Source organism: Delphinapterus leucas, chromosome 15 (assembly GCF_059928025.1).
Source record: "Delphinapterus leucas isolate spDelLeu-1000000601 "Yukka" chromosome 15, BTC_Dleu_Yukka2, whole genome shotgun sequence".
Lineage (NCBI taxonomy): Eukaryota > Metazoa > Chordata > Mammalia > Artiodactyla > Monodontidae > Delphinapterus > Delphinapterus leucas.
In genome coordinates, this window is record NC_143143.1 from 71,527,976 (window position 1) to 71,542,008 (window position 14,033).

Genomic DNA, 14,033 nt, shown 5'->3' on the forward strand with positions numbered 1-14,033 from the left:
ACTGCAGAGAGATGCCAGGTTCTCTAAGTACAGAAGCACCACTGAGACCACGCAGGTACCTGCTTTAGGAAACCGGGTCTATTTTGGGTCTGCCTACTGGGTCTCCTACTGGGGAGGCCACCCGGGGCCACCTCTCCTGTGGCTAGGGCACTTGGCACAGCTGCTCCCTTAATTCAGAAAGATCACACTGCACCACATGCCAAGAGTGGGAGGGAGGGAGCCCATTAGCATTCATTGTACACAGCTTTTCATTTGGAAAAGCACCTCAAATGCGCCGATCCACATTGCTTTGCTTCATTTTTCAACATTCATGAGTGTAATTGCATTTATTTTTCTTGTCAAGGCTGCAAAACAAGTGATAATTTACTGTATTACAGCCCATATCGGCTGGGGGGGTTTACAGCCACAACAGTTCTAATCCGCCCTCAGACGGGCTGGGTTGGGTAATCAGGGGGTGGCCTTTTGATCTGAGAAAGCTCCATTTCTTTGCAACAGGAAGCTTGGGCCCAGCTGCATCAAGGTCACAATAATAGTGGCAACAACCAACCCATACAGAGACGCTGAGCTCGCAAAGCATGTTCACTTCGACTATCTGGACTGCTTTTACAGTAACAGGGTGAGGCAGACATGTACTCCCATTCCCATTTCAGAGAAGGAGAGACTGAGATTCAGAGAGGTTCTCAGTCATACATGGTGACAGGTTGGTGAAGAGAAGAAGTGAGGCTCAAACCTGGATGCATGGGATAGGACACCCACGGTGCCACGTAACAGTGCCTGAGCTCTGGCAAAGCCTGAAACCCTAGTTATGTTGGCAGAAATGAAGTAGGCATGATCCTAAAGCTGTGCAAACCTGACGTGCCCACAGCAGCTGTGACCACCAAAGAGAGCTACTCCCTTGAGTCTACCTTGCAGAATGCTGACTTTCAGGGTTCTCACCCCTGCTGAAGGGCCCACCGCAGTATGCCAGTTTGTGATTATCCAGACGTGAGAGTGGGAAAGCACAGTCTAGCCTTGTGTCTGAGGATCACTCTCTGTGGATGTTTTCTTCCCCTTGAAAACAGAAGCTGAGCCCACAGTGATGTTCAGATTTCAGGTACAAATGCTCATGAATTAATGAGTAATTTTATAACTGATCAACAGAACCCAGCCCTAAAAGCTTACAGATTTGTTAAATTCATTTCCTAAATAAGATGAAAGTAGTAGATGGGTCAGTGATGGCAAGACCCTCATCTCGTCTTCCAGGCTCAGCTCTTCTCACTTCTCTTTCCTAGTCTGTTAATTATACCAAACTAGGAAAGAGAAGTGAGAAGAGCTGGTTATGCCCTAAGGTGTCTGAGTGGCGTAGGGGAACGATGTAAAACCTAGATCACGGTCACAGGTGATTGCTTTGGCATGGCGTGGCATCTCCTGGGGTTCAGTCCACCTCCCCAGCTCCCTGTGAGGCAGGGAAGAGGGGCTAGGGAGGAACTGCAGAGTCAGAAGAATCGGGAGCTGAAGTGGATTCAGGAAGTGGGTCCAGCCACCTGCCCAAGGTGCTCTATCTAGTCTGCAGGGGATGCCTCCCCTCAGCCCTGTTCCTGCCCCTTTCTTACAGGGTCAGGCCACCTTCCCAAGGGGTCTGGCTCTCTTGACACTGGCAAATGAGACCCTTCGTGTGGGCTCTCCCATCTCAGGCCAGGGTAAAATGACCAGGCCTAGCCATTCAAGGACCAGGAAAGCACATTGGACAAGGGACCTCTGACAGCCACCCTTAGTATAAAGGGCCTAAGGATTTCAAAGACCAGTGTCACAGCACACACGCACACACAGAGCTCAGGCCTGATAAGGTCTCAGCTGTTCCTTCAGTAGAGACAGGTTAACACACCCCCATGGGAAGCCCCAGCTGAGACAGGGCAGGAAGGAGGCACGGGGGGCCACAGAGAGGACTTACCACGTGCCCATGCACAAGCATTTGTTCCGTATTGTCACATTACCTCGCTTCATCTCCATATCCTCCAATCACATTACCTTCATTTTATAGGTTAAAGAAAACCCAGAGCCATAAAGAAACTAAACAGCTTTGCTTAAGGTCCTCCCCGAATGTCCCTCTGGCCATACTGCCTATGAACTTTGCGTACGTTTCTAGTAGCCTTTCCAAACATCAACTACTCAGAGAATCAAGGAAAGAGGTTATTGAAGCTTCATTTCCAACGCAGGAAAGCAGTCTTTCAATTCAAGCAAATAACCTTTCTGTTATTTTCCATATTGCAAAGCCTAAACATTTAGTGTGAAGTCTTAAAAATCAGGCTTGTAAAGACAACATTTTGCTTGAAATGGTCAAAATTAGATAATTGTTTCATTCGTCATGAGTGTTGAATGTACTTTCTCTTCTAATTGCTGCCAATACCCAGCAAAAAAAAAATGAGGTTAATTTTTCAAAGGTTGGAACTACACTAGGGGTGGCCCATGCCATGCTCCATTTGCCCCCGCCAGCCTCCCTTAACCCAGTCCCACCTCACTCCCACGTACGCTTTAGATCTTCCTTGTTCTTGTTTCTTGAGGTCCCTGGTTGCAGTAAAAGAACAAATTGTGCAGCAGCAGAACTGCCTCATGGAACCTTTGTGCTGAGTTAGAGCCACGGGGGGTGAAATTGAATCAGGGCCCTTCACTGTATGCGTAAGGCTACTGGGGCCCAGAGAGGGTAAGCAACTTGCTCCAGGCCACAGAGCTGGTCAGCAACACAGCAGGCCCAGAACCCAGGCCTCCTGAAACCACACGGCACAGTGCTCTGAACCAAAAGCCTGTGTTTCAGCCATCCCTAATTTTCTGTTTCCTTTAATTCTGTTTCCAAGTAGCTTAACATTTCAATCGTCTGCAAACTCACTGACTCAATATTAATTGAGGACATACTGGGCCAGTTCTAGGGCCTGAGGACACAAAGCTATGAACAGGAAAGTTGAGTCCTGCCCTGATGGAGCTTACACTTGAGGAAGAGGGGTGTTAAATGCAAAATGACATATAGCTCCTGTGCTTTAAGCTCTCTGGTGCATTGCCTGGGGCCGCTTCTGGAGGTGCAAAGGGAATTCTGAGACCTGGGTGGTCCCCCAGGCAAAGGAAAGAATATGGGAATGATGCAAAGGACAGAAAAATAAAGCAGGTAAAGCTGGAGGCTGCAGGAAGGGAAACCACAGCACCTGGAAAGAAGGGGCAGCCCTGGGGCCCCAAGCCTGAGACAGTCTGCAGTCTTCCTTCCAGTCCTCTCAGTCCTAGGAAATCCTAACCCCAGTCCAGAGGTTACCAAGCCAGCCCCTGATCAGACTGCTGGTCACTGGTGGAATTAGCACTCCAACTCGGGTCAGCCTGATTTCTAAGTTTACGTTCCATTCACCTCCTCCACGTAAAAAGAGCGCAAAGGTCCTTCCTCACTTAGGACTCACTGTACTGGAAACTGTGTCTTGGTGTTTTGCATCATTCCCACCCTTCTAAGCTCTTCTGTCACCAGCAAAGCCCATTAGCAATTCCCCGGAACTAAAAATAGAATCTGGGTAATAAAATAAAGTCTAACCTTTTTTGGTTTCTTTTCCTTTGCGCTCAGTCTAGTTTCACTTGCGCACAGGCGGGTGCCTGCAGAGGCCTCGCACCAGGCACTTCAGACAAGAGTCCCCAGGGCGAAAAGACCGCACCCAGAACACCACCTCGGTGGGCGGCGCGTGCAGAAGCACTGCGCACGCACAACACTGCAGTTCAAGAGGGTGACGGCGGCCTGCGTGCAGAAGCGCCGTGCACGACACTTCAGTTCAAGATGGCGGCAGTGGGCCGTGTGCAGAGATGCTGCACATGACACCTCAATTCAAGATGGCAGCGGCATGCCGTGAGCTGCACCCGGATCTCAAGCCATGACCAGCACAGCTGAACCTGAGCCTCTAGAACTCCACGCCGTCCCCACTGACAAGAACCCTATAAAGCAGCGCCACCACTGGCCTTCTGGGGAGAACATGTGCGCTAGAGCATGAGCTCAACACTTCTCCGTTCTTTGATCAAAGAAGAAAACTTTCCCCTGCTTCCGAATGAACTCAGTCTCGTTCTACTGGCTCCAATGACACCAGGGAGAAGGACCCTTGTTGGGGCCCAACTCAAAAGGGTCAGTAACATGTTCATGCATCACTGGGGCTGGAAGCCTAGAAACTACATCTTCCTGTTAATTGTGGTAAAAACATTTCAATTTCAGCTTCTTAATCATTTTTAAGTGTACAGTTCAGGAATGTTAACTACATGCACATCGTGGTACAACAGACCTCCAGAACTTTTTCATCTGGCAAGCCTGAAACTCTGTACCCATGGAACAAAACTCCCCACTTCCCCTTCCCTGGCTTAGTTCACTTAGGAGAATGTCCTCAAGGTTCACCTATGTTGTAGCATGTAGCAAGATTTCCTTCTTCTTTTAAGGCTGAATAATATTCCCCTGTATGTAGAGAGGATGTTTTCCTTATCCATTCATCCGGTGATGGACATCTGAGTTGCTTCCACTTCTTGGCTACTAGGAATAATGCTGCAGTGCGCATAAATGTGCAAATACCAAAGCAAGATCCTGCTTTCTGTTCTTTTGGATATATACTCAGAGGTGAGATTGCAGAATCATGTAGTAATATATTTTGAATCTTTAATGGAAACTTCATACTGTCCTATTCACAGTGCACAAGGGTTCTAATTTCTCCAAATCCTCACCAACACTTGTTATTTTTTGTTTTTTTAAATATAATTGTCAATCTTATTACTAATTTGGCCATCCTATTGCGTGTGAGGTGATATCTCATTGTGGTTTTCATTGGCATTTCTCTAATGATTAGTGATGCTGGACATCTTTTCATATGTCTGTCGGCCATCTATACCTTCTTTGCAGAAGGGTCTATTCAAGCCCTTTGCCCATTTTTCAATCGTTATTTGTGTTTCTTTTTTACTGTTGGGTTGTAAGAGTTCTGCATCTATTCTGGATATTAGCCTTTCAGTACACATAAGATTTGTAAATATCTTCTCCCATCCATAGGTCATCTTTTCACTCTGCTGCTTGTTTCCTTTGATTTACAGATGTTTTTAAGTTTGATGGAGTCCCGTTTGTCTATTTTTCCTTTTATCTCTGCTTTTGGTGTTATATCCAAAACTCATTGCCAAGCCCAATGTTATGAAGCTTTCCTCTTACGTTTTCTTCTAGGAGTTTCATTGTTTCAGTCTTACATTTAGGTATTTAATCCACTTCAAGTTAATTTTTGAGTATGGTATGGTATAAGATAAGAGACCAACTTCATTCTCTGGCATGCCGATATCTAGTTTTCCCAGCACAATCTGTTGACAATACTGTCCTTTCTCAATTGTGTGGTCTTGGCACCTTCTTGTTGAAGATCATTTGACCATATATGTGAGGGTTTCCCAAGGTTTTATGAGACTATCTGGAGGTCTTATAATACCCAATATTAAACACCTTCCTGATTGAAATACCTATGGTGGTTTCTATTTTCCCACTTAAACCCCAACTAATAGACTCATCATGCTTATATGTTTCAGCAGCTATAGTTTAGAAGCCTCTTTCCACCTATAAATCTGTTTTAACCTTGGAAACTCTCAAGAGTCTTAACAAAGGACATAGGATACTTTTGCTTGTCTGTTAACTTTTACAAGTTGCTTTACTGATAACAAGTAATGATCTAAATTCTGAGAAAGTGCAACTTGAGTTTCTTAATGATGAACACTTAGGCAAGAAAGCAATTTTAAAAGAATTGGAAAGTTCGAGGACGGTTTTAAAAACACTTTGTTTGAATAACTGTTGCTTTCCAAAGCTGAAGTGTAATGTGACAGTGCAGAGCAAGGGGAAGACTAGATGGATTAAGAAGGGAGTGTGGGAGGAATAGGAGGTCTTTTTTAGAAAAAAAAAAAAGGGAAATTTCTGTCAATGACCAATGTCTCACTAATGAGCAACCGTAGGAAAATTAAATCTGAAGATGCACCCATGATATTAAGGGGGCATGGAGTCAATCACTACAGCTCCGTGGGGCTGTCTGAGAACAGAGTAAGCACCATCAGGTCATCTGGGAGATTCATCTTCCTGAGCCCCATCTCCACACACTCATGAAGACAAATTCCCTGTCCAGGAATCACAAGCAGCCTCCATGACTGACAGATAGGCAGACTGGGGGTGGGGTTGGGTGGGGGGGGGGGCGAGGACCACAGGATTTTTCACAGATGTTCTGTTTTGTAAATGCATCACTTAATTCCCACATTTAAAAAATGTCTCCTTTTCTTCTTGAGTCGTAAATTACAAATCAAAGAATGCTAGAGTCAGGGGAAATCACTCCTCATTTTAGAGATAAGGTAAATAAGGTCCAGGAAGGGATGGTGTTTAGCCTGAGGTCACAGAGCATGTTAATGGTAAAGCTAGAACCAAAACTCAGGATTCCTTACTTTTAGACCTATGTCACAGAAAAGGATGCAGGGGGCACAAAGACACTGGCCTCCTCAAAGTCTCAGGTTAGTGCAGACCTGGAACAGGGGCTCAGAGACACCCCCCTCCCCATGCACAGAGGGCCAGGCTAACCAAAAGGCCTATTCCCAGCCCCACCATTTCCTGGTAGGGAAATGCAAAGAAAACAAAGGGAGAACAGCACCGCAGGGGCCTGAGGGATGCTCCAGCCTACTCCTCAGTCAGGAAACCGAGGTTCAGAGGGTCAAGTCAGCACAGCAAGGCAGGGACAAAAGTCCCATGTCAGTTTGACAAAAGGTGGCCAGTCTGGGAGACATCAGTGTGAGCCACTGGTGGGCTGCTCTGTTCAATTCCCTCTCTGTCATTTACTACCTCTGTGACTAAGGTCAAGTTACTTAATCTCTCGGTTTCCCCATCTACAAAATATGAAACAAAACTGTACCTACCATACACAAAGATAAACTCAAAATGGATTAAAGACCTAAATGTAAGGCCGGACACTATAAAACTCCTAGAGGAAAACATATGCAAAACACTCTTTGACATAAATCACAGCAAGATCTTTTTTGATCTAAGTTCTAGAGTAATGAAAATAAAAGCAAAAATAAACAAATGGGATCTAATTAAACTTAAAAGCTTTTGCACAGCAAAGGAAACCATACAGAAAACAAAAAGACAACCCTCAGAATGGGAGGATGTATTTGCAAACAAAGCAACTGACAAGGGATTAATCTCCGAAATAAACAAATAGCTCACACAGCTCAATGTTAAAAAGAAACAAATAACCCAACCCAAAAACGGGTGGAAGATCTAAATACACATTTCTCCAAAGAAGACATACAGATGGCTAAGAAGCACATGAAAAGACGCTCGACATCACTAATTATTAGAGAAATGCAAATCAAAACTACAATGAGGTATCACCTCACACCAGTTAGAATAGGCATGATCAGAAAATCTACAAACAGTAAATGCTGGAGAGGATGTGGAGAAAAGGGATCCCTCCTACACTGTTGGTGGGAATGTAAACTGATACAGCCACTATGGAGAACAGTAAAGAGGTTCCTTAAAAAACTAAAAATAGAACTACCATATGACCCAGCAATCCCACTCCTGGGCATATACCCTGAGAAAACCATAATTCAAAAAGAGTCATGTACCAAAATGTTCATTGCAGCTCTATTTACAATAGCCAGGACATGGAAGCAACCTAAATGTCTATCAACAGAGGAATGGATAAAGAAGATGTGGTACATATATACAATGGAATATTACTCAGCCATAAAAAGAAACAAAATGATTTGTTTGTAGTGAGGTGGATGGACCTAGAGTCTATCACACAGAGTGAAGTAAATCAGAAAGAGAAAAACAACCATATGCTAACACATATATATGGAATCTAAAAAAATAAAAATAAAAATGGTTCTGAGGAACCTAGGGGCAAGACAGGAATAAAGACGCAGACGTAGAGAATGGATTTGAGGACACAGGGAGGGGGAAGGGTAAACTGGGACGAAGTGAGAGAGTGGCATGGACTTATATATACTACCAAATGTAAAATAGATAGCTAGTGGGAAGCAGCCGCATAGCACAGGGAGATCAGCTTGGTGCTTTGTGACCACCTAGAGGGGTAGGATAGGGAGGGTGGACAGGGAGGGTGGGAGGTATATGCAAGAGGGAGGGGATATGGGGATACATGTATATGTATAACTGATTCACTTTGTTATAAAGCAGAAACTAACACACCATTGTAAAGCAATTATACTCCAATAAAGATGTTTAAAAAAAAAAAGATGTGGTACATATATACAATGGAATATTACTCAGCCGTAAAGGAACAAAATAATACCATTTGCAGCAACATGGATGGAGCTAGAGACTGTCATACTGAATGAAGTAAGTCAGACACAGAAAGACAAGTATCATATGATACCACTTATATGTGGAATCTAAAAAAAAAAGAGTACAAATGAACTTACTTACAAAACAGAAGTAGAGTCACGGATGTAGAATACAAACTTATGGTTACCAGAGGATGGGGGGGAGGAATAAATTGGGAGATTGTGACTGACATATACACACTACTATATATAGAATAGATAACTAATAAGAGCCTACTGTATAGCACAGGGAGCTTCACTCAATACTCTGTAGTGGCCTGTATGGGAAAAGAGTCTTAAAAAAAAAAAGAGTGGATATATGAATATATATAACTGATTCACTTTGCTGTACACCTGAAACTAACACAACATTGTAAATCAACTATACTCCAATAAAAAATTTGTTAAAAAATAAAGTCAAATAAAAGCAAAACAAAAACTGTAGCTATACTACATAGGGTTGACATAAACGATGATGGAGAAAAGACATTTAAAATGCCTGGCACGTAATAAGTGCTTGATAAATGCTAGCTGTTATTATTATCAAAAGAGACATCCCTGTGGAGTACAGTTGGCCCAATAAAAATCTGATAATCTAGGGCAGCACTGGACAACAGAAATATAATGTGAGCCACGTATGTAATTTTAAACTTTCGAGTAGCCACATTAAAAAAGTAAAGGAAATGGATTAAATTAATTTTAATAATTTATTTTATCTAACCCAGCATATCTAAAATATACCGTTTCAACATGCAGTCAATATAAAAATTATAATTGAGATTTAAAAATTTTTTTCATACTAAGTTTTTTTTTTTGGTACGCGGGCCTCTCACTGCTGTGGCCTCTCCCGTTGCGGAGCACAGGCTCCGGACGCGCAGGCTCAGCGGCCATGGCTCACGGGCCCAGCCGCTCTGCGGCACGTGGGATCTTCCTGGACCGGGGCACGAACCCGCATCCCCTGCATCGGCAGGCGGACTCTCAACCGCTGCGCCACCAGGGAAGCCCCATACTAAGCTTTCGAAATATGGAGTGTATTTGACACATAAAGGACCAAGTGCTCCTTTCAAGTGCTCAACAGCCACGTGTGGCTGGTGGCCGCTGTACTGGACACTGCAGGTCTAGGACACTCCCAAATAGGACTCTGATGTATTATTGGGTTTTCCAGATTACTGGACCTTATTTCACGGAGTCACACAGCCATCTTATTTCACCAAATTACCCCCCAAAACCACTGTGTTTATATTAAACTATAATTTCCTTTTCTTATCAAATCTCTCATAATATATAACTACAATTCAAATTATATACTATCATATTCCAAGCAAAAAGAAAGCCTGTTTCCTCATTAAAGACAAGGCAATCCATATATTCCAAAACAAGGTGTTCACTTAAAGGAGCCCCAGCCCCTGGAGCAGCTGCGCAAATCACATAAACAAACCAAGAAAACATCACGCACTGCTCCAGGCTGGCATCACCATGACCTTCCTCTCAGGCTGGCCCGGGAGTGGCTGAGGTAGAAGCAACAGGAGACTGAGGATGCACCAGGGGAGTCAGCTTTGTGGTCCAGTGAGATGTCTCTGATGCCCGAGGCATCCGTGATGTCCCCTTGTGACAAACCACGCAGAACCACACGCAGGCTTGTCGTGTCTGCGTTTAGGTGGACCCTGATGGGCTCAGTCGACTCAACCAGCCAGTAGGACAGTCAACCCTCAGTGACTAGACATAGGGCACCCCCCTCACTCTCCCAGCGAGAAGACCCCACAAAAAAGTTTTCAGGCAACTTCCATATACACAATTTCCCACATGTAAATGAATTAGTCAAATGGTATCTAAATTAGTACTATGAGATCTAAGATACGATTTCATTACACCTCCGTATTTAAAATCACGTTTCATAAGATAACATATTACCTTACAAATAGGTCGTGGTTCAGAGCCCAGACTCTGAAACCAACTGCCTGGATTCAAATCTCAGCTCCTGGGCTTCCCTGGTGGCGTGGTGGTTGAGAGTCCGCCTACCGATGTAGGGGACGCGGGTTCGTGCCCCGGTCCGGGAAGATCTCACATGCCGCGGAGCGGCTGGGCCCGTGAGCCATGGCTGCTGAGCCTGCGCGTCCGGAGCCTGTGCTCCGCAACGGGAGAGGCCACAGCAGTGCGAGGCCCGCGTACCGCAAAAAAAAAAAAAAAAAAAAGGCGGGGGGGGTCGAATCTCAGCTCCTCTTTTTACTACTAGGTTTTGGGTATTTCCTCAACATTGTGGGCCTCAGTTTCCTCATGTGTAAAACATGGGTAAGTACAGTACCCAGCTCGCAGTGCCGCTGAAGTATGAAATGAGTTAAAAACACGTAAAGCCCTTAGAACATCATCCACTTAGTGGAATACATGGGTTCGTTAAAAAACAGCGGTTTGTCACCAGCTCATCCCACTTCTCCACACATGGTTCTTGCTAGCCTCATTCCCTTCTCCGTTACAAAACGCCCTTTTCTGCCTGACCTCCGAGACCCCTGCAGATCTCATGGTTGGGGGGTATCCTCCACATTGCCACAGCGGCCTCCCCCTACTGCCGCAGACTCTCCCCCCCACCCCCCCTCTTGCGATAATCCTTTCAAATAAAGTTTCTCCTTACATAAGCCTGGAGACATTTGTTAATTTGACACCTGTTATCTAAAAGTACGTGTGTTTCATAAACAACGAGTTAATGTATAGCACCGGGAACTATGTTCAATATCTTGTAATCACCTATAACGCAACAGAATCTGAAATAATATACATGTATAACTGAATCACTTTGCTCTACGCCAGAAAGGGACACAATATTGTAAATCAACTATACTTCAATTTTTAAAAAAGTACGTGTTCCTCTGTACCTGGTAAAGTAAAACAACCGAAATAACACAAAATTTTCCTCCAGAAAGTAGTGGTTTCTTATCCATTCCCATATATTATAGAAACTTTTATTCAAACTCGTCACATGTGCCATTGACATCTGGGTTTGTCATCAGGGGAAGCACTTTTTTTTTTTAACATCTTTATTGGAGTATAATTGCTTTACAATGCTATGTTCATTTCCGCTGTATAACAAAGTGAATCAGCTATATGTATATATATATATATCCCCATATCCCCTTCCTCTTGCATCTCCCTCCCACCCTCCCTATCCCACCCCTCTAGGTGGCCACAAAGCACCGAGCTGATCTCCCTGTGCTATGAGGCTGCTTCCCACTAGCTATCTATTTTACATTTGGTAGTGTATATATGTCAGTGCCACTCTCTCACTTCGTCCCAGCTTCCCTTGCCCCTCCTCGTCTGTGTCTTTATTCCTGTCCTGCCCCTAGGTTCATGAGAACCTTTTTTTTTTTAGATTCCATATATGCGTGTTAGCATACTGTATCTGTTTTTCTCTTTCTGACTTACTTCACTCTGTATGACAGACTCTAGGTCCATCCACCTCACACCCTGAACACGCCCGATCTCATCTGATCTCGGAAGTCAAGCAGGGTCAGGCCTCGTTAGTACTTGGATGAGAGGAAGCACTTTTTAAGTTGAATGGCGTGGGTCTATATCACCTTAATTCATTTACACCATTTGGATTCAATACTTTTTGAATCCAGGGGTGATGTCACAGAAAACTGAATGTCAAGGCAAGCATCTATGTGGGTATAGAACAGATGTGTTTTCCCATTTATCTGATCACTGCAAAGACCCCTTGTGGCTTCTCCAAGCCATCCTTAGCACCCATCATAATTTGGCCATCTCCTCAAGAATAACACTACACTTGTCTTCAATTCTCTTGCCTTTTTTTTCCTACCAATTCTGCTCATCCCTGTAAGCATCCCAAACTAGCACTGACTGGGGTCACTGCAGGCTGATGTTGAGATGCTCTAGAAGAACTTTACTGAGAACCGTTTGGAGGCAGAGATCTTTCCTTTTACTTGAGCATTTGGGGTATACTTTGGCTTTTATGTTTTCTTGTCCCATTGCCATTTCTTGGGTGTCAGTTCCATAAACCATGGTGCATCCATCCAATGGGATACCATGCAGCCCTGGAAGGTGAAAGCTAGATCTGAACACAGTGGTCTGAAAAGTGACCGATGACCCAGCTGTCTGGGAACCACGATCCTCCTCGTGACCTGCATCCTAAGGAGGCACCAGAGTAAGGTGATTGCAGGAACCACAGAGTTGGAAGCCACACTGCCTACAGGCAAACCCTGGCTCCATCATAAGCTAACTATGAACTTGGGCAAGTCCTTCAAGTTTTGTGTGCCTCCAGTTCCCTAATTTGTAAAATGCAGATCATAATATCTACATCGGAGGAGTATGACAAGGATTAAATAAGCTACTATATCTAAAGTGTTTAGGAGAGTACCTGCCACACAGTAAGTACTATATAAATATCTCTTTCCTACCATTATTGTTACTATTACCGCATACATATATGCTCTCTGACTCCCTCCCTCCCTCCTTTCTTTTCTCCTTCCCCTCCCTCTCCCTGGCTCCCTCTCCCTTTCTCTCTCTCTCTCCCTCCCCCACCCCAATATACATCAATTTGTCCATAGTGATACTCTGAGAGAACAAAGATGGGGGTGGAGGGCTTCCCTGATGGCGCAATGGTTGAGAGTCCCCCTGCCAATGCAGGAGACATGGGTTCGTGCGCCGGTCCGGGAAGATCCCACATACCGCGGAGCGGCTGGGCCCGTGAGCCATGGCCTCTGAGCCTGCGCGTCCGGAGCCTGTGCTCCGCAACGGGAGAGGCCACAACAGTGAGAGGCCCGCGTACCGCAAAAAAAAAAAAAAAAAAAAAAAAAAAGATGGGGGTGGAGAGAATTAATTTATATGTGCAAACTCAGCATTTCTTTAAGAATGAATATATAATATTTTATCACTAAAGGGGGAAAAAATGTATTGACCCCACAGTGACTAAATGGGAACATAAGAGCTTATAGCTTTAAGCCAATCAATACCATCAGGAGTGATTAAGGACACTTAGGGGCCTATGCTTCCAGATCATTTTAATGTAAGCACAACATTAAAGAAACAGTAGGTCAGATTTTGGACGAGTCACATTTTTCCACTGGAGAGCCTCTTACATGGGTTACAAGTCAATCTACACATCTGTGAGAGTAGATCAGGCCCCAGAGTGAAGAAGGAGTAATTCCCAGGGTCCCGTCCCCTTATTTTCCCCAAGAATCAACTCTAGATCAAAAGAGCCCTGACCAGCCAGTCCCCAGCCTCGTCAAGCTGAGGGGAGAGGCACTTGGGATGTGAAAGCCACAGGTGCCCCGTGTCCCATGAAAATGCCAAAGAAAGAAGCCGCCTCTCCGGGTTCTCCCCCAAGTTTCCAGACATCATTTCTCTCTTGACTTTCCTAATGCTAATAATCCTAATGGCAATTTAGTCCATATACGGACCAACTGCCCTGTTCTAAGCCCCATGCAGGGCCCAAGGGATTCAGCAATGAGAGGCGGCCCATGCCCTCAAGTGGCTCACAGCCTCAGTGATGAATCAGAGAAAACGTGTCATAAACTCAGCCACAGAAGCACAGAGCAGTCAGGGAAAGCCCCCTGGAGGAGGTGACATCCTCTATCAATAAAAAGAAGGGGAACAGGAGGTACCCTCGAGCCAGAGGCATGATGGGGGTGGCCTTCAGGGTTTGTGGTTGAAAACAAGAAAAAACTATGATGATCTGTCTCAAATATAGGAAT